Below are 7,376 nucleotides of genomic sequence, written 5' to 3' on the forward strand. Positions count from 1 at the left end.
TTATTTATTTTGTGTGTGTGTGGCCAGTTCAGCCCACCAGGGGGCGGGGCTGGCTGGCATGTGGTGTTGGGGATTGAACCGTGCTCCCTGTGCTTTTGCTTAGCTTGTTCTAAGTAGGTGCTTTAGACCACTGAGCCATCTCACCAGCCCCTAAAAATGTACTATTTTCAATAGCACATAAGTTACAACCTTAAAGGATGTGCACAAATGTTCTTGAAGTGAGATAAGAGAAATGAAGACACAAAGAAAGGAGACAAGGACACTCACGGGTGAGGTGCTATTCATTATTAAATGAAAACTTTGGGTCAGTCCCATGCCAACTCTACATGTAGGAACAATAATCACTGAAAACAGTGGGCAAATCAAGCCAACTGAACTTGCCCTCCTAACAGAGTTTTTGTTGTGTACAGGGGCACTCCTTTGCCAGCGTTTACAGCATTCACTTCCAGATGCCTGGACGTCCCCAAAGCTACAATCACTTTGGGTTCCAGGAAAAGCAGAGTCTTGAAGACCACGAGGAGCTTGTTACCCCCTGAGCCCTTGGAGGGAGGACCCTCACTTCGTGGGAACCAAATTGCTTCTCAAGCCATAAGGATTCCTCAGACCTACAGAAACCAAAACAGTATGATGGCCCCAGGACCTGGCTCCACTCAGCAGCTAGTCTTCCAAGCTGGCCTCCTGCTGCTGTGAGCTGGCCAGGCCGAGGCCTGCCTCACTCTGCCTGAAGTCACTTTCCTCTTCTTCCTGACTTCCTAATTCTGTCTAATCACCATGACTATGCCTCACCCTGACAGGGCCTGAAATTCTTTATCTAGACGTGAGATCAGAACCTATTCAGCAGGCTGAGGTGAGGATCCCTCGCCTCCTCCTGGGACCTCCCCAGAGCCATCCAGTGACACTGTCACCTGCCTATGAACTAAGTGGCTTACACAGGAAGGAGAAATCTGAAGAGGAAGAGAGGAGGAACGAAATCATGCTCATGGATTTTCCAGATGCTGTTTGTTTAACCAAAACAAGTAGAAGTTTCAGGCATAATATATTGTATACTCAGTGTTCCTTCAGTCAATCCTACTTCAAACTTTTCTTTCCTTAAAGCAGGCTTTGAATTTCTCAAGCCAATCTCTTTCCCTTAGTGCTACCTTGTGGAATTCTGAGGCTTGGCCTTAATAACTACAGGCGTCATCATGCCTGAAGGGGAGAAATAAAAATCTGTAAGAAAAGCAGATGTGTTTCTGCACTACAAGCAGTTTTGTAACAGTTATTTTTTAAGAAAGGAATCTTGAAAGACACTCAGACTTCAAAGAAGGTTGATATAGCTCTATAAAATTAATCATAAAACTGCAATTCTTTCTCTTTTTATTTTATTTTTTGGTACTAGGAATCAAACTCAGGATCTTGCGCTTGCCAAGCAGTCACTTGTGCTGAGTTATATTTCCAGCTTTAAAATTGTAATTGCAATTGAAATTATACTTATTAATGTATTAACAATGTTTCTTTGGTAATCAGATTTCAACTTCTCTTTGTGTCTCTGGAAAGTATAGGATCATTATCCATTTTTTGGGCTAACCTGGAAGAGCTGAAATTTAGTGATTTCCATGTGGTCATCATGAGTGTGAGCCACATCAGCACTGGTTAGTCCTCTAGACAGTTCTACACCAGCCTCATTTTATATTCAGGGAGCTGTCCATGGTTGGTTGTCCTTAGCACTGGAGCTTAGGTCTTGGTGTTCTTTCTATTTTTACTCATTTGTTTAATTTGTTTTCTTGGTCATAGGAATAACAGAACTCAGTTCCTCAGCCACATCCCCAGCCCCTCAGATGCCTTTTTAGACCTTGACGGGCAGGGGAGATGTCTCAGTGGAATAAGTGCTTCCCTGGCAAGTGCAAGGGCCTGAGTTCAATCCCTGATTCCACAAAAAAAAAAAAAAAAAAAGACCTTGATATGAGGGAATGAAACCCCAAACCTAAAAGATCGTTGGGCCTAGGATTCATCAAAGAATGAATTTTAGGAACAACAGAGATTAAGTGCAGAATATATTTATTGGGGGAAAGAAAGCTCCTAACTGAGAGAGGGACAGATGGGGGACTCACCTGAGTTACCCCCACATTTATCTTTTCTAAGGACTTTTATAGAGCAAAACCATGTGGTGAGGTAGAGAACAGGAGAACATGCTAGGTGAGTATTAGGTGGCACAGAACTATGATCAACCAGTAAGAGTACAAGCGCCATTGCTCAGGTAAAATGGATTAAATCCATGACCAAATGGGGATGCAAGTAACAAAGTAAGTGGGCATGAACTTGCCCGATGATGAACCAATACAGAACTGGGACTTTTCTGTAGGAAGTTGGGTTAGTTAGTGACTCTTCCAGTGCTCTCAGTGTGGAGACCTATTTAGAATATTAATCCCTGACACCTAGCCTTAGGGAGGTATGCATTTGTTTGATCTTTGGTGTTAAGGTCTGGCCCACAGCAGGGGTGCCTGTCTCTTCCAAAGTCGCAAAGTCACCTTGTCTTCCATACTGTCTCCTTGGGCATCTGGCCCTGTTTGACTGCCTATCATATTTCTATCTAACTCAGCTACCTGCAACAACATAAAATCCATGGAATGTTTATTCTTTGTAGTTTTTTATTATTTTTAATGCATTTAAGCCTTAGTTTTGTCCTCCTCCACCTACATTAGCTGTAAGGGGAAAGGTTTTGTGAGCCTCTCAAGCAACCTGGTCATCTGTGACTGTTAGAATGGTTACTGGGGTCAGGGAGATGGCTCAGTGGAATAAGCGCTTCCCTGGCAAGCTCAAGGGCCTGAGTGCAATCCGCTGTTCTGCCAAAAAAGAAAAATAAAAAGAAAGAATGGTTACTAATTTATTCTTCAAATCCACTAAGTTTTGGGAGTAATAGTGATATAGAATAAATAATATATAACACCTAACTGCTGGATGTCACTACACTGAACTCCTGTTCCTCAAAATTGAAGAATGAATTGTAAGGAACCATGGAGGTTAAGAGGAGAAAAAAATTCATGAGAGAGATTTTAGCCCCTCAGAGACAGAAGGGGACCCAAAAGCAGGTTGCCAATGAACCCACTTCTCCAAGGAAGTTTTAGCAAATGGGTACAATGTAGTTTTGATGAACTTTTGATCAAAACAATGATGAACCAACATGATTACAAGTACGGCTGCTTAGGTAATATTGATTAAGTGGGAAGGAAATCATGGAGTTGTAAGGAATGGCGAGTACAAGACAGAGAACAGCAGGAACCACCAGGTGTGTGTAAAAGTAACATGCCCTGAGATTTGCTGAGGTGTGTTGTGCCAAGGAGCAGGCACTCACAGGGCAAAAGACTACCATTAGGAAACAAAGAAGAATAGGCTTCTTTATGCAGAACAAAGAAGGCAAGATGGGAGGAACTTAGTAAACACCAGTGGTACAAAATTTTCTAAGGTCTTAGAGTTGTGGCACATCCCTGCAATCCAAGCACTCTAGAGGCTGAGGCAGGAGGATTACCACAAATTGGAGGTCATCCAGGGCTACACAGTGACTCAAGGCCAGCCTTAACTAGATAACAAGACCTTGTACCCCGAAAAATGTTCACTAAATGTCTGGTGCCTCAGAGGGTAAAGACCTGGGGCCATCTGGTGTAAATTGTGTAGATGTCTTCAGATGTCCTGGTGTTTGAAAGATTCTATGCTTAATGCAATCTCTTTTATGACATCCGTGTGTGGCAAGGACAGCCCCGCGCCTGAGCCAGGTCCTTGGTGAGAACAAGGCCACTCCTGACAAACAGGGTGGGAGGGAGCCTGAGAGTGACAAGAGCCCATGGAAAGGAAAAGAGCTTTTCTGGGAAGAGATGAAACTGGAAGCCTTGGTCACCCACTTGGGTAACTGATGGCTGTCTAGACTTGACTGGACAAGGTGAAACAATTTGTCTCTTGGGGAGTCACAAAGGCTTGGTCAGAGGGAGATGACCTGGGGTCCTCCGGATCCTGAATAGACCCAGAGAGCAGGCCCAGCACAGAACCCTTCAGCAGAACTCCCTGCAAAGAGGCTACAGGCAAGACCCACCCAGCTAATTCAGGAGCAGAACATCTTGCCAGAGAGACACAAAGGGTTCAACTCTAATGGCTGCAGCAGAAAGAAGAGGAGCACAGCAACCAGATCCAATCAACACCCACCTGGAGGAATCTGAACTTCGTAGATCCGGACCTGGTGCTAAGGTAATAACTCTATCTAAGCTCTACACCAAAGGTCAGAAGACAGTGGTATACAAAATGATGAAAAGAAGGAACAAAATGCAGTCTCAGGCTTCGAGTCCACCCAGTACAAATGCAGAAGACACTAGCACTGAGGAAACTAGAAATCACACACCAAATATCTCTGCAATAATAGCGTTGACAGTAAAGAATCAACTGCAGAAAGGTATAGAAGAAATCAGATCAGAAATAATTTCTGAACTAAAAAATGTAGTGGTAACTATAATCAAAGAAGTACTAAGTGCTTCTAAAGAATACACTGATAAAAAAAAAAGAGAGCAGAATATAAAAATGATGGAACCCCTGAATACACAATTTAGGAAAGAAATAGAATCTATGAAACAGGTTCAAAGTGATATACAGAAAATTAAAACCTCAATCACAAGCTGGCAAAACTGTTTGCGTGAAAGTGAAAATAGACTTTCTGACCTGAAAGACACCATTGCAGCTAGTGAAAAAGTAAGAAAAGATCTCTTAAAAACAACTAGGATGCAGGAAAAAATAATTCAATACCTGCAAGACGATGCAAAGATGAACAATGTGAGACTAATAGGCATCAATGAAAAGGAAGGAGTCAATACAAATGATATAAAAAGAATATGGGCAGAAGTAATAGCAGAAAACTTCCCAAATATGGGGCAACAATCTGACATTCCTGTAACCGAAGCATATAGAACTCCAAATAGTATCAATCCAATGAAAACCACACCCAGACACATAATAATCAAGATTCCAGAAATTCAGCATAGAACAGCATACTAAAAGCCGCTAAAGAAACAGATCACTTTTAAAAGAAAACCCATACGAATAATGGCAGATTTTTCTTCACAAACTATCAAGTCAAGAAGAGCATGGAAGGCTGGAGAGATGGCTCAGTGGTCTAAAGCACCTACTTAGAACAAGTTAAGCTAAGCTAAGCAAAGCACAGGGACCGCGGTTCAATCCCCCAGCACCACATGCCAGCCAGCCCCGCCCCCTGGTGGGCTGAGCTGGCCACACACACACACCAAAATTAAATAAATAAAGTATTTAAAAAAAAAAAAGAGCATGGAGCAAAGTACTTCAAGTCTTGCAAAAAAACAAATTCCAACCCAGACGGATCTATCCTGCAAAACTCTCTTTCAAATATAATGGAGAAGTGAAATATTTTCATGACAATGAGCAACTAAAGAATTTCATGATGACAAAGCCAAGCCTACACAGACTACTAAATGATGTTCTAGAGAGGGAGCAAATTGATGATAGCCCCATGAATGAGAATGGAAAGAACCCACCAAATAGAGCAAACAATTAAACAGAGGAGAATAAGAGGTATACAATAGTAGTCTTTCAGTTATTCTTTTGTGTTCAGCAGCAGAATATTTTTACCAGCACACCCTCCAAATGGACTTCTCTTCCACTTGATGAGTCATGATTCCACCTGAGTCTACAGGGTGGATTTCAAAGAAATAGCTGTATCTCAGTTCCACAAGTGATGCCTAGCCACCAGTAACTGTCATGGTCATTATGCATGTCCACAACACACTAGATCTTTGTGCGATATCCTATCCTGAAACTGTTAGAAGTGCTGGTCATTTACTTGCCATTCCAGTATTTATCTTATGTTTTACTCTTAGTACTTCTTTGCTATCATGAAAACTTTTTCTTAGTTCAATTGTTTGGAAACATTTAATTTTCTGAATATTGATTAATCTTAATTTTTGTTCTAAGATTTATACTGTATCTTTGAGTTACAATTTATTTAAAACACATTGTATGATATCTTCTCCTAGTATTAGAAACTTTAAAAAGTATATTTCCATTTTCTGTTGACTTTAAAAAAAAAAGAGGTTTGTACCTATGTTGTTCATTTATTATTTCTTGCCTATGTCTTGTAATATGAGAAACTACTTTGGCAGTAACAATACACAATGTACTAACCATTGTTACTCTCCAAAAAATAAATAAATAAATAAATAAATAAAGGCTTGGTCATTCTGCCTTTATCTTTTTTTTTTTAATGTGTTTAGTACAGGGTCTACAGGGTCTTACTACGTAGACTGGACTCATAGAGATCCTCCTGTTTTCAGCCTCCCAAGCACCGGGATTGCAGGCTTGCACCACCACGCCCATTCTCAGTCTCTGTCTCAGTGCTCCCCAGGGTCAGGGTCATCATGGCATGCTGGGGATCGGACCCAGTCCCTGCACCTGCCTAAGCAGGTAGTTTAGTTCACTGAGTTATCTGGCTGGGCCTCTGCCTTTATCTTCAGGCCTGGCCTCCTACAGATGCACCTCCAGCCACAGCTGTGCTGTGTTTTCATCCTCTACGCTGACTCCCTCAGGGGCCTAGCTCTGATGACAGCCCATATAATTCTACCTAGTGGAGCTGTGTATGGTAAAAGGAGGTGCCACTCTTAGAATTTAAGCTGGTGCAATCAGCCCCTGCAGGGCCTACCTTATGCACCTAGGACACAAGGTCTTTTATGGGGACTCTGGGGAACCCCCAGAAGGTCTGAAAACTCTGATATCTTCCTTAATTTGGAAAAATAGTGACAGCCGTTATTACTGATCGTTTTAAGCACAGCACTGCACAAAACCATCCATCTCTCCCTGAAGGCAGAACACAGTAAAGAAGAAAACATAGTTCAATGCTTATAAAGTTCCCAGAAAGAATTTCTCCTGATATTTAAAGCATTTATTTTCTTTTGCTAATATTCTTGCTAAATCACAAAGTGGATTGAATGAGTGAAAACTGGGGAATAAGTTTCCAGCATGGAAGAGTCACTAAGGAATAGAAGAAGGTGACAGGATACTGTTACGTGCAGCTTAGCCTCATATGCCCAGGTTCCTCTGCTCCCTGCCAGCCAAATCAAATGAAAAAGTCATATATTTGAGTAAAAATGAAAAATCATTTGTTCAAAGCTGGCTCCAAGGGGATGGAGGGGCCCCGGGGACTCAATTCACCATCCCTGGTTTCCTGGAGGGCCAGGGTCAGGTTTACAGGAGGGGAAGGATCAGAGGGGGGTGCAGGGACTATACAGAGCTCCCTATTGGCTTTCTATTTCCCAACATTTTTACCTCATGCTCTTCTTTCTTGTGGAAAACAAACCAGGCTCCTGGCCTTGGGGGGCTGGCATCAGCATATC

This window comes from Octodon degus, unplaced genomic scaffold (genome assembly GCF_000260255.1).
Source record: "Octodon degus isolate 3935 unplaced genomic scaffold, OctDeg1.0 scaffold00067, whole genome shotgun sequence".
Classification (NCBI taxonomy): Eukaryota; Metazoa; Chordata; class Mammalia; order Rodentia; family Octodontidae; genus Octodon; species Octodon degus.